Genomic DNA, 24,964 nt, shown 5'->3' on the forward strand with positions numbered 1-24,964 from the left:
CATTACTCACATTAAGCAGTTTTTTTCAACAGCGTTGTATCCTACGAGTCACGAACTCGCAAAGACATTCAGCAGAGAAAGGGAAGGTAGAAAACAAGCCTATTCCGTCCCTACGCGTGACGTCACGATCACGTGACTTCTTCAGGGGATGAAAAAAATAGGCTAATTTAGGTCTTAAGTAGTCTCTCCTATAGGAATCAATTGGCGGCCATTTTCTTGTAGCCGCGCCGGCCATTGCTTGGTTTCTGATGTGCGCGGCCATTTTGTTGGTTAGCAAAAGATATCCTAAATGTATTCGATGGGAGGAGGCCAGATTGCTTATGTGTATCTATGGTGATGAGACAAATAGACATCACCATAATCTTTTCTATTTCAGGGACGGCGAGTTCTATAGCAGCAGTCTCTGTAGCAAGTATTAAACCTGCTGCCATATAGTGAGCTAATTGTGGGTTGCCGTTGTTAGCAGCATTATAAAAATTAATATATGTGGAGAAAAAGGTATAAATGAATTTATAAAATTTAATTGGATTAAAAGTCTTTATTATTATGAATGCTAAAAACATATGAGAAATGCTAGAAAAATTCTGAAGATTGCTAAAAAGAATTTTCATAAAAGAGAGAAACCAATAGTTCTATAAGCTTATAGGTGTATAAAACCAAGGGAGGGTTTATTCGTTCTCAGTATGAAATCTAAAAGTGGAAAAACAACCGATGGTATTTATTAGGTAGGTACACTACTTAACAGGGAGGTGGTGGAATAGGCTTATTTCCTTTCTCCCATGAATAACATCCCTGAGTAGATAGAAGAAGGGAAGGGGGGGTGAGGTGGGGGGGTTTAGGTGGGGTGAAAAGAAGCCTCCAAGAGGGGCATGTATCAGTATGTGTATTCAATGAACCAAGTTGTGGGAAGAGATTGTCGTGCACACTGTTCAATAAAAATCGCATAAAAAAATCGCATAAAAGAAATTGCATAACAAAATCGCATTATAAGTTAGCTTCAAAGATCGCATTAAAAATCACTTAAAAAACAGTTCAGATCGAACTCAATGTTCAAACCTCTAGGGGCAAAGGTGTCTAAGGTGTATATCAATTTTGATTCAAGCTGGCTGAGGGTTCTTACTTTGTGACTTCCTCGCCAGTGTCTCTTATATGGTTCAATCCCCCAAAATTTTAATTGTGTGGGGTCTTTGTTGTGACACATCAGGAAATGTTTGGATACACTGTGTTTGTCATACCCCTTCAGGATGTTATTTACGTGTTCCTTAATCCTGACTTTAAGGGGTCTTTTTGTGCGGCCTATGTATTGTAGGCCGCAACTACATTCTAGGGCGTATACTGCTCCCTCTGTGTTACAGCAGATGAAATCTTTGATCTCGTATGTCTCTCCGGTGCTATTTGATACAAAGTGAAATTTCTTTTCATTCGGGCGCTTAGTTCTTAAACACGCGAAACACCTTTTGCAGGGGAAAAAAACGCTCCGTGTGAAGAAGGAAATCGTTTTCTTTGGGGGGTCGATAACATTTTTTACAATTTTATCTTTTAGGGTGGGTGCTTTCTTGTATATAAATCTAGGGTTGTGAGGAAGTTTATCTTGTAGGTCTTTGTCTGCCAGAAGTATGTGCCAGTGTTTCTTTATGATCTTCTCTATTCTTTTATGTTGAACATTAAAATCCAGAATTAGTGGTACTAGCATAAGTTCTGTTTCTTTTCTGGTTTTGTCTCTGATGAGTTCATTTCGGTCCATCTCTTTTACTTCCAATATCTTGTTTTTTATAAATTGTTGGTCATATCCTTTGTTGGTGAATTTCTGTGCAATATGCTCAGCTTGTTTAAGGTAGGTGTTTAAATGGGTACAGTTACGTCTGATTCTCATAAGTTGACCTTTGGGGATGTTGAACAGCCAATTCCTGTGGTGACAACTGTCACTCGGTAGGTAGCTGTTTCTATCCACATTTTTAAAATGCGTACTAGATGATAATTTGCCGTCTTCTTGTGTGATGTCCAGATCTAGGAATGTCACCTTTTCTTCACTGATTTCCCAGGTTAGTTTGATATTCCGATCGTTGATGTTGAGGTTCTCTAGGAAACTAGTAAGTTGATCTCTTTCGCCTTTCCAGAGTATGAAAATATCATCAATGTACCTCTTGTAGATGGCTAGTTCCGTGGGTCTGTTCTTAAAGACATTTTGCTCCTCCCACTGGGCCATGAATAGGCCTGCCACGCTTGGGGCGAATTTCGCCCCCATGGCTACTCCTGTTCGTTGATGGTAGTAGTTTTTATCATACCAGAAGTAGTTGTTCTTTAAACAAAAATCTAGGCTTTTCACTAGAAACTTTCTTTGGACACATGGTAACTTGGTATATAATCTAAGGCCCCATTTTGTGGCTTCACATGCTTGGTGGTGGAGTATTACTGTATATAATGATGAGACATCTGCCGTAGCTAGGATCCAAGGTCCTCCTTCTTTCGGGATTTCTTCTAATATTTGTAGCATCCGCTTCGTATCTCTAAGGTATGCCTCTGTATTTTGAACCGCTGGCTGTAGGAACACATCGATATATTGCCCAATCCTTGATGTTAAAGAGTCTATGCCGTTTACAATTGACAATACCCCCCACAAAATGAAAATGTCGATCACAGCAGACGTTTTTTAGACAGAGGTTGGGAAAATCCCCCTCAGAGACATCCAGACCAAAGCAGAAGCTACAGAAGAAGCCAAGAAAGAAGAGAGGAAAGCGATCTGGAAAGAGAGAGCAAAAGAAGAAGAGTATAAAAGGAGAGGGCATATTCAATCTGAGTGGCCAGACCCTAACGCATGAGGAAATAGGAGTACTGGACAAAGGATTGAAATATGCACCTCACAAAAATATGGATAAATTTCAAACCTATTTGGGAATCCAAAAGTTCGTAAGGAAACTGAATATTGCCAAGTATATGGCAGGAAACCCAATCAGGCCAGAATACACGGCACCCTGTGATGAAGAGATTGTACATAGCACACTACGTAACAAATCTGTTTTTAATCCACCCATAAAGAACAATAAGTACACTGAAGTTTTTAAACAAGTTGTTTTAGATGATATTAAAGTTTTAAAAATAAAAAAGAAAGAAGAACCTAACCACATAAAAAGCGGGATCAGGAAATTAACAAGAAGGAAAGACTTAGTCATAAGACCAGCTGACAAAGGAGGGGGGATCGTGATTTTAACTAAAGAGCAATATCATACGACGATGACCAAGATGCTGGAAGATGAGACCACTTATAGCAGATTGCTAAGTAACCCAATGTTTAAGTGCAGGAAAGCACTAGAAAAAGTGGTGGGATTGGGAATTAAGAGAAACATATTAAATAAAAAAGAAGCCCGATATCTGATACCGGATTCCTGCCGAACCCCAATCATATACTCACTGCCGAAAATACATAAAAATAAAACAAATCCACCTCCAAGACCAATTGTAAACGGCATAGACTCTTTAACATCAAGGATTGGGCAATATATCGATGTGTTCCTACAGCCAGCGGTTCAAAATACAGAGGCATACCTTAGAGATACGAAGCGGATGCTACAAATATTAGAAGAAATCCCGAAAGAAGGAGGACCTTGGATCCTAGCTACGGCAGATGTCTCATCATTATATACAGTAATACTCCACCACCAAGCATGTGAAGCCACAAAATGGGGCCTTAGATTATATACCAAGTTACCATGTGTCCAAAGAAAGTTTCTAGTGAAAAGCCTAGATTTTTGTTTAAAGAACAACTACTTCTGGTATGATAAAAACTACTACCATCAACGAACAGGAGTAGCCATGGGGGCGAAATTCGCCCCAAGCGTGGCAGGCCTATTCATGGCCCAGTGGGAGGAGCAAAATGTCTTTAAGAACAGACCCACGGAACTAGCCATCTACAAGAGGTACATTGATGATATTTTCATACTCTGGAAAGGCGAAAGAGATCAACTTACTAGTTTCCTAGAGAACCTCAACATCAACGATCGGAATATCAAACTAACCTGGGAAATCAGTGAAGAAAAGGTGACATTCCTAGATCTGGACATCACACAAGAAGACGGCAAATTATCATCTAGTACGCATTTTAAAAATGTGGATAGAAACAGCTACCTACCGAGTGACAGTTGTCACCACAGGAATTGGCTGTTCAACATCCCCAAAGGTCAACTTATGAGAATCAGACGTAACTGTACCCATTTAAACACCTACCTTAAACAAGCTGAGCATATTGCACAGAAATTCACCAACAAAGGATATGACCAACAATTTATAAAAAACAAGATATTGGAAGTAAAAGAGATGGACCGAAATGAACTCATCAGAGACAAAACCAGAAAAGAAACAGAACTTATGCTAGTACCACTAATTCTGGATTTTAATGTTCAACATAAAAGAATAGAGAAGATCATAAAGAAACACTGGCACATACTTCTGGCAGACAAAGACCTACAAGATAAACTTCCTCACAACCCTAGATTTATATACAAGAAAGCACCCACCCTAAAAGATAAAATTGTAAAAAATGTTATCGACCCCCCAAAGAAAACGATTTCCTTCTTCACACGGAGCGTTTTTTTCCCCTGCAAAAGGTGTTTCGCGTGTTTAAGAACTAAGCGTCCGAATGAAAAGAAATTTCACTTTGTATCAAATAGCACCGGAGAGACATACGAGATCAAAGATTTCATCTGCTGTAACACAGAGGGAGCAGTATACGCCCTAGAATGTAGTTGCGGCCTACAATACATAGGCCGCACAAAAAGACCCCTTAAAGTCAGGATTAAGGAACACGTAAATAACATCCTGAAGGGGTATGACAAACACAGTGTATCCAAACATTTCCTGATGTGTCACAACAAAGACCCCACACAATTAAAATTTTGGGGGATTGAACCATATAAGAGACACTGGCGAGGAAGTCACAAAGTAAGAACCCTCAGCCAGCTTGAATCAAAATTGATATACACCTTAGACACCTTTGCCCCTAGAGGTTTGAACATTGAGTTCGATCTGAACTGTTTTTTAAGTGATTTTTAATGCGATCTTTGAAGCTAACTTATAATGCGATTTTGTTATGCAATTTCTTTTATGCGATTTTTTATGCGATTTTTATTGAACAGTGTGCACGACAATCTCTTCCCACAACTTGGTTCATTGAATACACATACTGATACATGCCCCTCTTGGAGGCTTCTTTTCACCCCACCTAAACCCCCCCACCTCACCCCCCCTTCCCTTCTTCTATCTACTCAGGGATGTTATTCATGGGAGAAAGGAAATAAGCCTATTCCACCACCTCCCTGTTAAGTAGTGTACCTACCTAATAAATACCATCGGTTGTTTTTCCACTTTTAGATTTCATACTGAGAACGAATAAACCCTCCCTTGGTTTTATACACCTATAAGCTTATAGAACTATTGGTTTCTCTCTTTTATGAAAATTCTTTTTAGCAATCTTCAGAATTTTTCTAGCATTTCTCATATGTTTTTAGCATTCATAATAATAAAGACTTTTAATCCAATTAAATTTTATAAATTCATTTATACCTTTTTCTCCACATATATTAATTTTTATAATGCTGCTAACAACGGCAACCCACAATTAGCTCACTATATGGCAGCAGGTTTAATACTTGCTACAGAGACTGCTGCTATAGAACTCGCCGTCCCTGAAATAGAAAAGATTATGGTGATGTCTATTTGTCTCATCACCATAGATACACATAAGCAATCTGGCCTCCTCCCATCGAATACATTTAGGATATCTTTTGCTAACCAACAAAATGGCCGCGCACATCAGAAACCAAGCAATGGCCGGCGCGGCTACAAGAAAATGGCCGCCAATTGATTCCTATAGGAGAGACTACTTAAGACCTAAATTAGCCTATTTTTTTCATCCCCTGAAGAAGTCACGTGATCGTGACGTCACGCGTAGGGACGGAATAGGCTTGTTTTCTACCTTCCCTTTCTCTGCTGAATGTCTTTGCGAGTTCGTGACTCGTAGGATACAACGCTGTTGAAAAAAACTGCTTAATGTGAGTAATGTGAGTACCTTTGTGCATTGCATATGTGAATAAAGTAACCCTTAGAAAAAACCTACTACACTATTTGGGTACTCTGTCCTATATTTTTACATACACTGGAGATGTGATTTGGAGGAGGAGCTAGGAGTCGCAGTGCCCCGGGACCCCAATTAGGACCACAACCAGATACACCCAGCCCCCAATAGGACCCTGCAGAGCCAGCCAACTTGGATAGAGAGACGCAGGAGAGACCCTGGACCTCGAGATCCTATATCCTATATGCGGTTGACCTAGCACCGCTAGGTAAGGGGCTATTACCCACACTAGTGCATGCTGCATGAAGAGGACACAGAGTGGTTCATTTGCATATCACCACCTTACTGTCATTTATCCTGCTGTGTTTGAACACTGTTTCTCTGTGCACCATTGATCAATTTTGATTTTAGACTGCACGGACTTGTTTTGGATATCAGATTATTTATCAATTTATTTATTAGGACACCAGCAATCTTTGGATTAATTATTAATTTATTTATTCACGTGATCACTTTATACTGCGTTTTGCACTGTTGCACTGGTCGCAACACTAAGATTAGGCGACCATGCGTTTTTTTGTTGAATACATTTGAAACTTAGATTTTGTGTGATAATATTGTTTCTTTTGCACTTTAGCATATGTATTAGCTTGGAATATTTCAAGATCTCTATAAGGCACAAGAGCACGAGCACTTTATATATATTTATTGTATTATTGGATTGAATAATTTCAACATACACTGAATTGGTTTATTTATCACCTTTGATTTATTCACATGCATTGTTTATAATTACTTATATTGACATCAACCATACTGATCAGTAAGGATTATTTACATACCACAGAGACCCTTCGGATAGCGCAGCACCACCCCCCCCCCTTCTCGTTTTACATTTTTTTGGGCTTATGTCTGAGCCCTCTGTTCGGTGCATGCAGCTGCCCGGCAATATACGGTATATACAGTTCTAAAAAAACCAAGTCTACATTTCGCTTGATTGCTTTATCTTTTTTCCCCATCCGGTAGCGCAGGAATAACCCCCCTTTTTTATAAGGGAGGGGTTGCCGTGCCGTACAGCCAATCCTATGAAGAAGTCGATATGACGAAACATGTCGAAGGCGTGGCTGTACGGCAACCCAGCATTTGTTCATGACGTATGATGCACTGTGATCTGCTTTGGCCGGCTGACACTACCTCGTAGCGCTGAGGATCCAACGAGGGGAGGGGTGAAAGTTTCATGCTACATCCCGGGTCCGCCGTGACCACTAGTAGATTGCTATCACCAGTCACAAGGAGTGTCTTGTTCATGCTGTTTTAACTTGTTAAGAATGTGAGTTCAATTTTAGAAGACTTTATTCATTTAATTCAATAAATGTTTTTAAACGTCATTACACTATTGGAGGCATTATTTCTCTTGCATGGTGACATACCTCTGCCTGTTGAGAAGCGCTCCTAATTAAAGAGTGTCTTTTGCTGTGGACCCAACTCTATCCAGTTCGAGTAACCCCTGGGGGGGAGTTTACAGTGCTTATATGCAGCACATGAGAGTGCATGGCATGTTTTTCTGGTGAGTGCGGCTCCATAAGAGTGGATCACAATCGGTGTGGTGGAGGAGATTGTTTACAGCAGAGGAAGATCACAGCTTTAGATTCACGTGTTTGATACACCTATTTGGCATGGACTTTGTTTCAATAGTTTAATTTAAATATTGCACAAACTGTTCACTGTTATTTATAAATGATTTTATTCACATTTTTGTTATCACTAAAGGAATAGCACAATCATTTGAATTATCATGGACATTCATATATATTTTATATATACCACTTTCTGGTATAGTATTAACACCTTTGGCCACTGTTTTATACTATCAGGCATCATTTACATGATTCAGTAATAGTTTAGTGTAACTTGTCCATAAGCGCCACTAATTTATTTATTTAAAATACCATTTTATATTTTAATCTAATCAAGTACTGTGTGAATGGTAGTTTAGCATTTAATAATTGTCCCACATTATTTGTCTTGCCATGTGTTGAAGCCGTGTGTGGGTGAAATTAGGATCAACCTGTATTGCAACTAATTTGGCTATTGTGGTCCCAAGGAAATTATTTATTGCCCAATCCAATCTGGTAGCCCTGTTAAATTGAGACTTCTTTCAAATTGATAATATCTATCTGTTGGCTCCTCAAGACATATTTTGAGTATCTTCCGGACAGAGAAAGGCAGAGAATTGTCTTCCGAGCAGCAAGAGATATTGTGTTTTTGAATTTAAGGCGCAGTTAACCACACCCTTTTTAACATACTCGATTGGGGCTACCCTAGGGTTATTTATATTGAGGAAAATAGTTTTAATGTTACGTTGATGTCTTTGGTAATGTGTATGAATTATTAATCACCAGAAATTTTGGTTTTGTATGAAGTTGTATAATTATACTTGTAAATTAATAAAATGTATTTGCTTATTAATTTGATTGGGAGATATTTATACATTGGTAAAAAAATTCCCATAGATTAACAAACTCAGGAAATTATTGTGGTATATTACTGATTGAACAAAGAAAACATTTTTTTCAATTAATTGCCATAACTGGCTGGAGGCACTGTAATTCCATTGTACTTATAGTCAGACACTACCCTTTTATTTATAATTTACCATTCGCCAAAACACTAAATTCTATTTAATTAGAATTCCCAATATTTATTATCATTAAGATTCTATACCACACTCACAACATAAAATTGGCAAGCACTGCTGAGATATCTTGTAAGAGGGAACCATACCACATTACAAAACATACTGGTGATTGTATTTACATATACGTTGTGAAAGCTATCTGTTGAATAGCAACATGGCAGGAAGTGATAACGAATCAAATTCATCTAGAAACAGCTGGAATGGTAATACTGCCCCAGCTGTAGCTACCTCAAACCCGAAAAAGGCTACTGAACCTCAGGAAAACTTAAATGGAGTTCTTGACTATGGTTTAACCGAATACATTCGTAAGAGATTAGACCTAGGAGGCAATTTAGAGAAGTTCATCAAAGAGGAGAAAGAACAGGCCCAGAGGTTGAGTGATCATTTTTTTTTATTGAAGGTGGCCGGGTTTACCAACCGATTATGGCTTTTGCTAGCACAAAAAAGACACAAAGAGTCAAGACTGGCTCATTCTGGAGTCTTGGCCGATCTTGTGGTTGTGTAATGAATAGGGATGAGCTTCAAGTTCGAGTCGAACTCATGTTCGACTCGAACATTGGCTGTTCGCAAGTTCACCGAACAGCGAACAATTTGGGGTGTTCGCGGCAAATTCGAATGCCGCGGAACACCCTTTAAAAGTCTATGGGAGAAATCAAAAGTGCTAATTTTAAAGGCTAATATGCAAGTTATTGTCATAAAAAGTGTTTGGGGACCCGGGTCCTGCCCCAGGGGACATGGATCAATGCAAAAAAAAGTTTTAAAAACGGCCGTTTTTTCAGGCGCAGTGATTTTAATAATGCTTAAAGTCAATCAATAAAAGTGTAATATCCCTTTAAATTTCGTACCTGGGGGGTGTCTATAGTGTGTCTGTAAAGGGGTGCATGTTTCCTGTGTTTAGAACAGTCTGACAGCAAAATGACATTTTGAAGGAAAAAACTCATTTAAAACTACCCGCGGCTATTGCATTGCCGACAATACACATAGAAGTTCATTGATAAAAACGGCATGGGAATTCCCCAAAGGGGAACCCCGAACCAAAATTTAAAAAAAAAAATGACGTGGGAGTCCCCCTAAATTCCATACCAGGCCCTTCAGGTCTGGTATGGATATTAAGGGGAACCCCGGCCAAAATTTAAAAAAAAAAATGACGTGGGGTTCCCCCTAAATTCCATACCAGACCCTTCAGGTCTGGTATGGATTTTAAGGGGAACCCCGCGCCAAAAAAAAAAAAAAAACGGCGTGGGGTCCCCCCAAAAATCCATACCAGACCCTTATCCGAGCACGCAACCTGGCAGGCCGCAGGAAAAGAGGAGGGGACGAGAGTGCGGCCCCCCCTCCCTCCTGAACCGTACCAGGCCACATGCCCTCAACATTGGGAGGGTGCTTTGGGGTAGCCCCCCAAAACACCTTGTCCCCATGTTGATGAGGACAAGGGCCTCATCCCCACAACCCTGGCCGGTGGTTGTGGGGGGTCTGCGGGCGGGGGGCTTATCGGAATCTGGAAGCCCCCTTTAACAAGGTGACCCCCAGATCCCGGCCCCCCCCTGTGTGAAATGGTAAGGGGGTACATAAGTACCCCTACCATTTCACGAAAAAAGTGTCAAAAATGTTAAAAATGACAAGAGACAGTTTTTGACAATTCCTTTATTTAAATGCTTCTTCTTTCTTCTATCTTCCTTCATCTTCTGGTTCTTCTGGTTCTTCTGGCTCTTCTGGTTCTTCCTCCAGCGTTCTCGTCCAGCATCTCCTCCGCGGCGTCTTCTATCTTCTTCTCCTCGGGCCGCTCCGCACCCATGGCATAGGGGGGAGGCTCCCGCTCTTCTCTTCTTCTTTTCTTCTCTTCTGTTCTTCTTCATTTTCTTCTCCGGGCCGCTCCGCAATCCATGCTGGCATGGAGGGAGGCTCCCGCTGTGTGACGGCGCTCCTCGTCTGACAGTTCTTAAATAACGGGGGGCGATAGAAGACGCCGCGGAGGAGATGCTGGACGAGAACGCCGGAGGAAGAACCAGAAGAGCCAGAAGAACCAGAAGAACCAGAAGATGAAGGAAGATAGAAGAAAGAAGAAGCATTTAAATAAAGGAATTGTCAAAAACTGTCTCTTGTCATTTTTAACATTTTTGACACTTTTTTCGTGAAATGGTAGGGGTACTTATGTACCCCCTTACCATTTCACACAGGGGGGGGGCCGGGATCTGGGGGTCACCTTGTTAAAGGGGGCTTCCAGATTCCGATAAGCCCCCCCGCCCGCAGACCCCCACAACCACCGGCCAGGGTTGTGGGGATGAGGCCCTTGTCCTCATCAACATGGGGACAAGGTGTTTTGGGGGGCTACCCCAAAGCACCCTCCCAATGTTGAGGGCATGTGGCCTGGTACGGTTCAGGAGGGAGGGGGGGCCGCACTCTCGTCCCCCCCTCTTTTCCTGCGGCCTGCCAGGTTGCGTGCTCGGATAAGGGTCTGGTATGGATTTTTGGGGGGACCCCACGCCGTTTTTTTTTTTTTTTTTGGCGCGGGGTTCCCCTTAAAATCCATACCAGACCTGAAGGGTCTGGTATGGAATTTAGGGGGAACCCCACGTCATTTTTTTTAAAAATTTTGGCCAGGGTTCCCCTTAATATCCATACCAGACCTGAAGGGCCTGGTATGGAATTTAGGAGGACTCCCACGTCATATTTTTTTTTTAATTTTGGTTCGGGGTTCCCCTTTGGGGAATTCCCATGCCGTTTTTATCAATGAACTTCTATGTGTATTGTCGGCAATGCAATAGCCGCGGGTAGTTTTAAATGAGTTTTTTCCTTCAAAATGTCATTTTGCTGTCAGACTGTTCTAAACACAGGAAACATGCGCCCCTTTACAGGCATACTATAGACACCCCCCAGGTACGAAATTTAAAGGGATATTACACTTTTATTGTTTGACTTTAAGCATTATTAAAATCACTGCTCCTGAAAAAACGGCCGTTTTTAAAACTTTTTTTTGCATTGATCCATGTCCCCTGGGGCAGGACCCAGGTCCCCAAACACTTTTTATGACAATAACTTGCATATAAGCCTTTAAAATTAGCACTTTTGATTATTCATGTTCGTGTCCCATAGACTTTAACGGTGTTCGCATGTTCGAACGAACTTTTTTCCTGTTCGCATGTTCTGGTGCGAACCGAACAGGGGGGTGTTCGGCTCATCCCTAGTAATGAAGTTTCCAAACAAATGCCAGCCTTAAAGAAAGAATTGATGGAACCCACACCACCTTAAATAACAAAAAAGAGAAGATAGAATCCCTGTCAATCAAGCTCCAATAGGCTGAGAGTAGACTCAGACAATCTAGAGAAGGTCAAGAAGAGTTAGCGGGCCAGATCCAAAATGCTCGGGCCTTATATGAAGAGTCCTGTCACCTATTTAAAAAACTGCAAGAGAAATATAAACAATTTAAACAGGAAATAGAACATTACAAACAAGAGAGAAAAGGCCCCATTAAAGTAAATTCTGCTGCTGGAGATAAAGAGAGTAAAGCAGAAATTGAGAGACTCAAATCAGAGCAGAGAGCAATGGAGGAACGGATAGAGAAATTATGTCCCAGTTAGACTTTGAATTCATGAGCCAAGGTCGCTTAGAGGCACTGGAAATGGAAAGACAGAAATATTCATATTTCCAGGGGACATAGGTAAGTCACGATGAGACAGGATCAGAATACAGGTCACCCCATAAGCTTCAAAAATACTCCACAGAGTGTACAGAGGAGGAATTAGAAGGGGCTTCATATGGGCAGAAAAGGTCCCGGTCTGATTTCATGGTTTCTGACAGTAGGCAAAGGCCATGAATTCAGAAGATACAGTCAATCCTCTTGTTGATAATATTTTTTCTAGATTGGATGAGCAAGATCGCCGCATGGATCAGTTTGCTGTGGCGTTACAAATGCTCCTGAGTCATACAGCTCACCTAGAATCTTCCACTGTGGCTGCTCAGGTACAACCTGTGTTGCAGGCCGTCCCTGTTGCTGCGGAAAACTCTGTACAGGCACCTGCCTCGAGTATACCTCTATAAGAGGTATGTCTGGTTCTGCTCCGCTTCCCCAGAAATTTGGGGGTGATCCAGTCCAATACAGAGGGTTTCTTAACCAGGTTGAGCTATACTTTGAGATGCTGCCCCAGGAGTTTCCCATGGACAGAAGCAAAGTAGGTTTCATGATATGTTTGCTTTCTGAGAGAGCCTTGGCCTGGGCAAACCCTCTATGGGAGACGAAAAAAACCTGTTGTCTTGAGTTACCCCGAGTTTGTGGTCTCCTTTAAAAGGGTATTTGTAGTTCCCGCATGCTCCGCTTCTGCTGCCAAGTGCCTCGTGTCCATCAAACAGAGTACGAGAACTGTTGTCAACTACGCCATTGAATTCTGCACTCTGGCTGCAGAACAATGAGGCCCTAGTGGTTTGCTTTTTCTTATGGTCTCTCGGATTCCATCAAGGATGAGATAGCAGCCTGAGATATACCCACTGAGCTGGAGAAGTTGATCACGTTTGCAATCCTCATTGACTACAGACTCAGAGAAAGACTCTCTTTTAAGGGGCGCTTGCAGAAGCCTCCCGTACGTTTGCCTCCTCACCTCCCATGCCTCCTGGTACCGAGTCGGTCAGTCAGTGAAGATGAATCCATGCACTTGGGCTTCACGCGTCTCTCTGCGGATGAGAAAACCTTTAGTAGGAGAGTGGGATTGTATCTGTATTGTGGCCAAGCAGGTAAATTTTTGAAGTCTTGTCCTACCCGTCCAGGGAATGCCCGAACCTTGAGGTCCTGTCACGGACAGACCTTAGGTGGTGTTGTTTCATTCCCAGTTATCCAGAAGGATAAGCCCCTGGTTTCGGTCACCCTTTCTTGGGCTGAGTCGTCCGTCGAGAGATACAGGCTCCAATCAACTCTGGGGCTGCAGGCCTGTTCATTGACGCTGCCTTTGTATCGAAGCACTCGATTTTGCTGCAGCTGCGTGACACTCCACTTGCCATTGAGGCTCTTGATGGGAGACCCCTACAGCCTGCCCATGTGACTCATGAGACGGTTCCATTGTCCATGGCTGTAGGGGCTTTTCACGGTGAGATAATCCAATTCCAAGTTATTTCCTCACCTAAGTTTCTACTGGTTATCCTTGCTTACAGAGGCACAACCCCTCTTTTGATTGGCTCCGTGCTAAGGTTCTCTACTGGTCTCCACAATGCAGTAAGATCCTGTGCACCTCTTCACTCTCCTCCCTGCCGGAGGAGTACAGTGATTTTAGCGATGTCTTTGACAAAGGTCAAGCTGGTAGTTTGCCTCCACGCGATGATTGTGCAGTTGATCTTCAACCTGGTGCCATACCCCCTCATGGCCGGGTTTACCCTTTGTCGGTCTTGGAGGATAAGGCCATGGAGGAGTATGTTGCAGATGCACTTTCTCGAGGTTTCATCCACAAATCCTCATCCCCTGCTGGTGCTGATTTCTTCTTCATGAAGAAGAAGAGTGGTGAACTGAGACCTTGTATTGATTATAGGGGTCTCAATTGTTTCACGAATGCCTAAAAATGCCTATCCAATTCCGTTAACTATGGAGTTATTTGACCGCCTCAAGGGAGCAATAGTTTTCACAAAGCTTGATCTGAGAGGGGCATACAATCTGGTGAGGATTAAGGAGGACAACGAGTGAAAAACTGCGTTTAATACCAGAACAGGCCATTATGAGCATCTTGTAATGCCTTTTGGCCTTTGTAATGCTCTGGCAGTTTTCCAGGAATTTATTAACGATAACCTCCGAGATTTGTTGCAGTTATGTGTGGTGGTTTATCTCGATTAGGGATGAGCTTCGAGTCAAACCCATGATCGACTCGAACATCGCCTGTTCGACCGTTCGTTGAATTGCGAACGTTATGGGCCGTTTGCGCCAAATTCGAGTGGTGTGTCACGGCCCATAATTCACTGCGGAATTGCAGTGCATTGCTGGCTGATGATTGGCCAAGCATGCACTATGACCCGCATGCTTGGCCAATCACAGCGCCGTCTGTACAGAGAGCCTATATTGGCCAATTTGGCTCAGGTGGCTTTGGCCAATTATGGCTCAGGGGGTTTAGTACATGCCCCACACTATATAAGGCCACCTGCGTGGCGGCTTTGTGTAGTGTGTTGCGGTGGAGATAGACAGAGAGACAGTGTCATTTGATTTAAGTTAGATAGAGTAGGCAGACGAGTCAGTTAGCTGCACTTACAGTGTATTTTGTATATATATGCATCCTAGGTGTTGTGTGTATATATATATATATATATATATATATATATATATATATATATATATATATATATATATATATATATATATATATGCGCTGTATTCAGTTTAGTCTAGATCCGTTCCTGTTATTCTCTTCCTACTGACAGGCAGGCAGGTGTTTTTACAGTATTTCAGTATTTACAGAATTTACAGTTAGTGTACTGTGTCCTTTGCACAGTGTGCACCTAAAGATACCTGAAGAAAATTGCTGGTGTTCTTCTGATCCTATTAGTACCACAGGCAGGCAGCTGCAGTATTTACAGTTAGTGTACTGTGTCCTCTGCACAGTGTGCATCTAAAGCTACCTGAAGAAAATTGCTGGTGTTCTTCTGATCCTATTAGTACCACAGGCAGGCAGCTACAGTATTTACAGTTAGTGTACTGTGTCCTTTGCACAGTGTGCACCTAAAGCTACCTGAAGAAAATTGCTGGTGTTCTTCTGATCCTATTAGTACCACAGGCAGGCAGCTACAGTATTTACAGTTAGTGTACTGTGTCCTTTGCACAGTGTGCACCTAAAGCTACCTGAAGAAAATTGATGGTGTTCTTCTGATCCTATTAGCACCACAGGCAGGCAGCTGCAGTATTTACAGTTAGTGTACTGTGTCCTCTGCACAGTGTGCATCTAAAGCTACCTGAAGAAAATTGCTGTTGTTCTGATCCTATTAGTACCACAGGCAGGCAGCTGCAGTATTTACAGTTAGTGCACTGTGTCCTCTGCACAGTGTGCACCTTAAGCTACCTGAAGAAAATTGCTGGTGTTCTTCTGATCCTATTAGTACCACAGGCAGGCAGATGCAGTATTTATAGTTAGTGTTCTGTGTCCTTTGCACAGTGTGCACCTAAAGCTACCTGAAGACAATTGCTGTTGTTCTGATCTTATTAATACCACAGGCAGGCAGCTGCAGTATTTACAGTTAGTGTACTGTGTCCTCTGCACAGTGTGCACCTAAAGCTACCTGAAGAAAATTGGTGGTGTTCTTCTGATCCTATTAATACCACAGGCAGGCAGCTGCAGTATTTACAGTTTGTGTAATGTGTCCTCTGCACAGTGTGCACCTAAAGCTACCTGAAGAAAATTGCTGTTGTTCTGATCCTATTAATACCACAGGCAGGCAGCTGCAGAATTTACAGTTAGTGTCCTGTGTCCTCTGCAAAGTGTGCACCTAAAGCTACCTGAAGACAATTGCTGGTGTTCTCATACTAATAATACTACAGGCGGGCATTTGATTCTGCTAGCTGCAGTATCAGTATATATATACATCCCAGCTTTGTGCAGCTACATCTCACTGTAGGCCATTAGTATGTCTGGAAGGCCAAAAAGGAAAGGCAGAAAGTCACAAGCTAATAAAAGAGGGCAAGCAGGCTCTGTGTCTAGAGGCAACAGTGCTGGTCTTGGAGACGGTGCGTCCTCATCAGCACGTGGCCGTGGGACAAGCTTGTCCTTTTTTTCGGCAGCTGGCGGAACATGCGGAAGACTTGGTAGAGTGGATGACCAAGCCGTCCTCATCCTCCTCATCCTCTCTCACCCAAGCTCAGGGTACTTTGTCTGGCAAAGCAGCTGCCAACATGGCCTCTTCCCTTGGCTCAATGGCATCAGTCACTCCTTCCCTAGCCCCACCATGTCCTCCTGAGGAGTCCCCCGAACTGTTTGACCACAGTGTTGGGTGCATGCTCCAGGAGGATGCCCAGCATTTTGAAGGCTCCGATGATGGTACCCAGCCAGAGGAAGGCAGTAACGTGAGCCCAGATAGAGGGGGTGCCCAAAAAGGACAGCAATCTGGCAGTCATGTTCCCCCAGCTGCAGCATACTGCCAGCTTTGCTCCAGTGATGAGGAGGGAGGGGATGATGAGGAAGCCACTGACTCCACATGGGTGCCCGATAGGAGAGAGGAGGAGGCACATCTCCAATGAGGCAGGATGACCTCCAGGGGCCAGCTTAAGTGCAGCACACCGACTGCATCACACATCAGAGCTCCGCATGTGCAGGGCGCTGCTGTCTCTGCGCGTTATTCCAAAAGTTCTTTGGTATGGGCCTTTTTTGAGACGAGTGCATCAGATCCCACTGCTGCTATTTGCAACATATGTCTCAAGCGTATTTTGCGTGGCCAAAACATCACCTGCTTGGGCACCACATGCTTGACCAGACATATGCTGACCTGCCATGCAGTTCGTTGGCAAACGTACCTAAAAGACCCACACCAAAGAACAAAGAGGACCTCTTCTTGCTCCTCATCAGCTGGGATATCCAACCCCACTATACCTTCAGTCCTCTCTGAAACCTGCACTGAGAGGAATGAAGGTGTAGAATTAGGTGTGTCACAGCCAAGTACTTGCGGGCAATCTGCTATCGGTACACCGACGTCAGATTGTACCAGGCAAATTTCCCTGCCCCAGCTGCTGCACAGCCGAAAGAAGTTTGCTCCCAGCCATCCACATGCCCAGTGGTTGAATGCTAGATTGGCTAAATTGCTAGCACTTCAACTGCTTCCTTTTCAGTTGGTAGACTCTGCCCCCTTCCGTGAGTTTGTGGAATGTGCAGTTCCTCAGTGGCAGGTTCCCAAACGCCACTTTTTCTCACGGAAGGCGATTCTGGCTCTCTACCGGCATGTGGAAGGCAATGTCTTGGCCTCGCTGGACAGGGCAGTCAGTGGTAAGGTGCATATTACCGCTCACTCATGGTTCAGCAGGCATGGACAGGGACATTACCTATCTTTCACCACGCACTGGGTGACTCTGCTGACAGCTGGGAAGGATGCAGGACAGGGTGCAGTAGTGTTGGAGGTTGTTCCGCCACCACGCCTCCAAAATTCTACTAGTGGTGATTTTGCCACACCTCTCTCCTCCACCCCCTCCTCTTCTTCTTCCTCCATGGCCTCTTCCTGTGCTGATTTGTCCTCGGAACCAGCAGTGCTCCGTAGGCGTTCAGGGGGCTACACAAGCACGCAGGCAAAAAGATGCCATGCGGTGCTTGAGCTGGTGTGCTTGGGGGACAGGAGCCACACTGGGGCAGAGATTCTGTCAGCTCTGCAGGGGCAGGTTTAGAGGTGGTTGATGCCAAGCAAGCTTAAGCCAGGTATGGTGGCTTGCGACAATGGTATCAACCTCCTCTCCACCCTCCAACAGGGACAACTGACCCATGTGCCCTGTTTGGCTCACGTTCTTAACTTGGTGGTGCAGCAGTTCTTGGGCAGGTACCCAGGCTTACGGGATGTCCTGAGGCAGGCCAGGAAAGTCTGTGTGCATTTCCGCAGGTCATATAATGCCAGTGCTCGGCTGGCTGACCTCCAAAAGGAATTTAACCTGCCCAAGAACCACCTAATCTGTGACATGCCCACCAGGTGGAACTCAATGTTGGCCATGCTGCAGCGGCTGCACACGCAGCAGAGGGCCATCAATGAGTACCTATGTGACTATGGCACAAGGACAGGGTCAGGGGTTTATTTCTCCACGCCAGTGGGCTATGATCAGGGATGCATGCACTGTCCTGTCACCATTTATGGAGGCCACAAGGATGGTGAGCAGTGACAGTGCATGCGTCAGTGGCACTGTCCCTCTTGTCCACCTGTTGGAGCACACACTGCTTGGAATAATGGGACAGGGCACTTGAGGCAGAACAGAGGGAGGAAGAGGAGGACTTCCTTACCTCTCAAGGTCCCCTTTATCCAGACAGTGTTCCTGCGTGCCCACCAATCACACAGGAAGAGGATGAGGAGGAGGAGGATTGTGTCAGCATGGAGGTGGAGCCTGGCACTCAGCATCAGCAGCAGTCTTCAAGGGATCATTTACAGTCCGAGGAAACCCATGGACTTGTACATGGCTGGGAGGAGGTGGCTGCGGATCGTGTCATCCTTAGTAACCCAGAGGACTCTGGACCAAATGCCTCAGCAAACCTACGCTGCATGGCCTCCCTGATCCTGCAGAGCCTGCGGAAGGATCCTGGTATTCGTGGTATCAATGGGAGGGATCATTACTGGCTGGCAACCCTCCTTCATCCACGTTACAAGGGTAAGGTTGCGGACCTTATCTTGCTGTCGCAGAGGGAGCAGAGGATGAAACATCTTCGGGAGGCCTTGCAGAAAGGTTTGTGCAACGTGTTTCCAGAGCCTGGGAGGTTACAATTTCCTGGTCCTCCTGGACAACATGTTGCTGAGGATTCCGTCAGTCATAGAAGGAGCGATGGAGAAGGTGGCCGTCTGACCAATGCGTTCAGACCATTTTTTAGTCCGCAGCCCCAAGGTCTGATCAGTGCCAGCAACCATCACCAGCGTCTGATTTACATGGTGCAGGAATACCTAGGGGCAAGATCAGACTTGGACACCTTTCCCACCGAAAATCCTCTGGGTTACTGGGTCTTGAGGCTGGATCACTGGCCAGAGCTTGCACAGTATGCAATTGAGCTACTGGTCTGTCCTGCATCCAGGGTTCTTTCGGAATGCACATTCAGTGCTGCTGGAGGCTTTGTAACCGATCACAGGGTGCACCTGTCCACCGAATCAGTCGATCGGCTGACCTTCATAGAAATGAATTAGTCTTGGATCACCAGCTACCAAGCACCTGATGCTGATGTAACCGATTGATTTTTTTTTATGTGAGATCCCTTCAAGACTGCCTATGCTGATGCTGAGTGACTATTCTGTTATGCTGAGTGACAATCCTCTTCCTCCTCAATTTTCATGCTGATAGCTAGTAAGAACATTTTTGGTTCTGGGCACCGCCACCAATGGCCAAGGCCCAATTTTTCTGCCCCTGTTTAACAGGGGCGTGTAATTACAATTTTTGATGCAATACTTTGCAGCAGGGCTCATTCCTGCTCTATAACTAGAGTATCTGTGAGGGGTTGCAGTGTTGTGGATCCAGCACCAGTGCCCAAGGCCTAAATTTTCAGCCCCTGTTTAACAGGGGCGTATTATACAATTTTTGATGCAGTACTTTGCAGCAGGGCTCATTCCTGTGCTTCAACTATAGCATCTGTGAGGGGTTGCAGTGTTGTGGCACCAGTGCCTAAGGCCCAATTTTTCTGCCCCTGTTCAACAGGGACATGTAATTACAATTCTTGATCTAATATTTCACATCAGGGGCCATTCCTGCGCCCACCAAGAGTAACTGTGAGGGTTTACAGTGTTGTGGCAACACCATCACCACCAAAGGCCCAATTTTTCTACCACTGTTCAACAATGGCATGTAATTACAATTCTTGATCTAATATTTCACAGCAGGGCCCATTCCTGCACCCACCAAGAGTAACTGGGAGGGCTTACAGTGTTGTGCAACAGCAACACCTAAGGCCCCAATTTCTGCAGAGTATATAGGGCAGGCCCCTACTTTCAAACATCCAACTTACAAACGACTCCTACTTGCAAAAGGAGACAACAGGAAGTGAGATGAAAACTTCCCCTAGGAAGGGAAATTCTCTCCTGTTCTGCCCATATTGTTCATAGTAAATGTGCACCCCTGAAGACGCATGTTGATGACGAAATGTTAGGTGGAGTCACGAGACATGTGACCTAGGACACGGATGGACAGAGGTACAGCAGTTACCTTGAACAGAAGCGTTGGTCACTTCTCTCTATTGTGCCTGTTAAACCTTTACCAAATGTGAGTTCATTTATTTTACTCTTTGCTTAATAAATAACCCTTCTTTGGATGTCTGCGCAATGAGCGTTCTTTTTCTATTTTCTGCATTGATATCTATACCGAGCCACAGCCTGAGCCTTGGAATCTACCTGGCCTTAGATCCTGCTGAGAGGAAAGGTTTCCTTTCTGTCTGTTTGGTCTCTTGGGAGAAGGAACGCTTTGGATTGCATTTTCAGAAAATTGATGTTTAAGCTGGAAGGATTGTTCCCTTGCCATCACTAGATCGCATTATATGTGTATACCCCATACACTGATGGTAAGGGTCAGTCATATTGGGTGAAGGGGATGGGATCTGTATTACCTTTCCTACATTTCCACGGTGGATTTTGATATTTCTTTTCCCGGGTGGACTTTGTTCTTATTGTCTTTCAGCATTCTATTTTTAGATATGAACTTTGAACAATGAACATCACGTTTTTTTATATTATGTCTTGAGCGCTACACCTTTCATGACTGCTCCTGGATCTAACAGACTGCATGCAGAAGAGCTCTTGATCTATTCGTGGACTAATGATGGAATTATCTGTGAGTACTCTCACTGATAGAGTGAGGCTGCTGTATAATGTTTAATGTACTGAAACATATGTTTTGTTTATGCTTATGTTGTAGTTTTACAAAGTTATTCGGGAAAAAGAATACATACAGATCTGATGTCTCACGTTTCTCGACTTCTGAATTATTTTTAAGCTGTCTGACTAGTGTTATACAACGGTTCAATAACGCAAAGCAGAACAGTAAAAAGACACTCACGTGGCATTCTGGAATAAACTGAGATGCCATTACTGCAGCATGAGTTTATGATCAGGAACAAAGTACCAGGCTGATGACACGTTACCGCCGACACAGCAAGGCAGAGAGAACATTCAGAGTGCCCAGCAAGAACATGCACAATCGCATGTGTCCAGATCTTCACGGGCTAGCAAGATGTCCTCAGCAGTTAAAGCTCGTGCCAAGGCAGAAGCTGCCCGCATCCAGCTACAGTACGCAGAAAAAGAAGCCATGACGATGCAGGAGTTAGCAGCAAAGAAAGCTGCCATAGCACAAGAAGAAGCAGAATTAGAATCAAAATTACTCATCCTGCAGCGACAGACTGCTGCTGCAGCTGCTGAAGCAGAGGCTGCTGCCTACATGGGAGAAAGTCAGTCAGGAAGTGAAAAATCATATAAAGACTCAGAGGTTCCGGGGGATGGGCGGGAGGACGTAACGCCCGTCACGGAGGGAGAGATCAGAGCGTGCCAGGCGGCGCTCCTGGGCTCCATGCCGTTCGTCTCCTCCCCCCCAGAGTGATGAGCCGTGTGTAAGAAAACCTGACACGGCTGAAGGACAGGAAGGAAGACTCCCGGAAGTGGCAGACGAGTGGACCTGAGAGGAGGAGGAGAACGGGTCTCCGCACGCCACATACCACCGCACACCGCCGTATACCGCCGCCGAACGAACCTGTGGAGGAGGTAGGAGAGGTGCCCGAGCACACAGGCAAAGCGCTGGACGGCGAGCGTGGGAGGTCGGGCTCATCTCTGTCTCCCCCCCCCCCTACACCCCTCCTGAGTGGGGACCCCGGTAAAAGGAAATGCAACCCTATGACGAGAATTCCGATCCCAGGATACCGGTAAAGTACAGGCATTTGGTTTTCTTGTATGTGTTCTCTGCCTCTCCTCCCTGGAAGCCTACTGCTTGAGTTGATCAGGAAGCAGGACGGAGGTGAGCAGAAAGGGACAAGTGAGAGTAAAGATATACCAATGTTTTACTGCTGATGATTTAAACGAGAGGAATTCCCACACAGCTAATGCAGAAAGAAAGGATATGGTGAAGGGATACTGTGAATGAGCAAAAAGTGTAAAGTGTACTGCATATACAGGAGAGTTGTTACACCATCTCTTAATAATCATAACGTGAAGGGAAAACACAATTGAATGGTACACAGGGTCACACTCCCGGAGGGATTGAATAAAGGAGTGAGGATGGATGGACTATAGACATTTTAATCTGGAAGTGGAGAAGTGAGACTCCAAAGTTGGACACTTTCCAAATGTTTGGGGACACTTTTTTGACCTAAACCGGTGTCACTGCTAGATATAAAACCGCTATCCTTTGGTACATGCTGGCTGCAGTAAGGAGAGGGACAGGCGGATCGGCGTCTGGGGTTCGAGCTGTTTAAGGGACCTCTCGGGGTTAAGAACACCCCCCTCTTCTCCTCCTTTTTTTTTTTTTTTTTTTTTTTTTGTTATTTGTAGATTGGTCCCTACCCCCTATATCTGGTAGACCCTCCAACGGGCGGAGGGACTAGGTTAAAGTAAAACGGGGGTACAAACGAGAGGGGTAAGGAGGAAGGGAGCGATGAATAAGGCAGCAACCAAGGCAGGAAAGGGGGGAGTATCTAAAACCCCGAAAGATAAGACCTCTAGCAGTACAATAAAACAATATATGTCCCAAGGAGCTAGTCCAAGAGGGGGGGACCCAGAAGCTCAAGAAGGATTAAGGACAGAGAGAAGAAGGGGATCCCCAAACAAAGGTGAAGAAAGGATGACGCAATCAAGAGAGACTTCCTTTATGGAAGGCGAGACGGAAAGGAGTCGAGGGGAAGATAGTAGAATGAGCGTCCAGATTGTCTCTAAAGGGGAACTGAGCGACATGCTACAAAAAATGGAGAATGCAATAAAATCAGAAATTGGCCTGGTGAGAGCAGATCTTGGGAGTCTCCTGGAAAGGGTAGAAACAACGGAGAAAAGAACAGATGAATTAGAGCTGGAGATGAGTAATTTGAAAGAGCAATTAAAAATTTCAAGACAAAACCAGAAGAAAATTCTCTATAAGATCGAGGATCAAGAAAATCGAGACAGAAGACAAAACTTAAGACTCCGTTACGTTCCAGAAAATAAGGAAGAGGATCTGAGGAAGATTGCATCCATAATTCTGGGCCCACTCTTTGGAGAGGGGGCGGTAGGGTCCCCCAAGATAGAAAGAATCCATCGAGTTGGAAGATTATATAATAGAGAAGCTCAGAGGCCTAGAGATGTGATAATCAGATTTAGCTTCTTTGAAGAAAAAATGACAGTCCTATCTAAATTGAGATCTAAACCCCCTCTAAAATTTGAAGGATCGGAGATCCAGGTGTTTACAGACCTTGCGCCTGAGACGTTAGCAAGGAGAAGACTTCTGAAACCTTTGTTAACCCAGATGAGAGATCAAAACGTAAAATATAATTGGGGGTTCCCAGCCTGTTTAATGGGTTATAAAGATGGAAGATCAGCAAGATTAAGGTTCCCCGAAGAACTGAAAGATTTCTGTGACAAACTGGACATACAAGAGCCAAACCTGCCGGGTTGGGAGGAAGAGTAACCGGAGCTATTCGGGGGGTGGGGGGGGGGTGGGAGGGGGATGGTGGAGGTGGGCTGGTGGTAAGAAAGGGAGATATAAGAAAGGGTCACTCTGGGGGGGGGGGGGGGAGGATGGGGCGGTGGGAAAAGTTAGTGGAAAGCCAATGTGGACGCCGGCCTATTCCTTCCTGCTAGTACTATCACGCAGGAGGGGGTAGGGGGCACGCTCGAGATCTCACCTCAAAAAAAAGAGATTCGCACACGCTCTATGGAATCCATGGGGCGGGGCGAATGGGGGGCCAAAGGGTGGCCGAGAGGGATGGGAGAGGGGGAGGGGGGGGAGGGAGGGGAGGGAGGAGGGGGAAGGGGGAGGGAAAGTAATCTGTGCACAGAGTCAAAGATAAAGGAAGGAAAGAAAGGAAGGGGAAAAGAAAAGAAGAAAGAAGGGGAAAAAATCAATGGTCAACAGGCTTCATCTAAGAAAAAAGTAATGAGATGAGGAAGCTAAATTTTATGACCTATAATGTTAAAGGTCTCAATACGCCCGGGAAACGACATAAGATTTTGGAGGAATTGGGGAGACATAAAGCGGAGGTGGTGTTTCTTCAAGAAACCCACTTGACATACGGTTCTAATATAAAGTTGTGGTCAAAAGCTTTTCCAAACTGGTACTATGGGGATTCCCTCACTAAAAGAGCGAGAGGAGTGGCAATAGGAATAGCAAAAGGGTTAAACTTTAAAGAGGAGGAGAGATTAATTGACCCGGGTGGAAGGTATATCTTCTTGAAAGGCTCCCTTGAGGGATGGCAATGTACATTGGCTAATGTATACGCCCCAAATAAGGAGGCTAGCGGTTTTTTAATAAGTACATTGGAAAAACTAATGGATTTTAAAAGGGGGGGTGTGGTTCTGATGGGGGATCTAAACCTCTGTATGGAGCCGGAGGTAGACAGTACGTCGCGTGCGCT

Source organism: Aquarana catesbeiana, linkage group LG04, assembly GCF_042186555.1.
Source record: "Aquarana catesbeiana isolate 2022-GZ linkage group LG04, ASM4218655v1, whole genome shotgun sequence".
In the NCBI taxonomy this organism is placed as follows: Eukaryota; Metazoa; Chordata; class Amphibia; order Anura; family Ranidae; genus Aquarana; species Aquarana catesbeiana.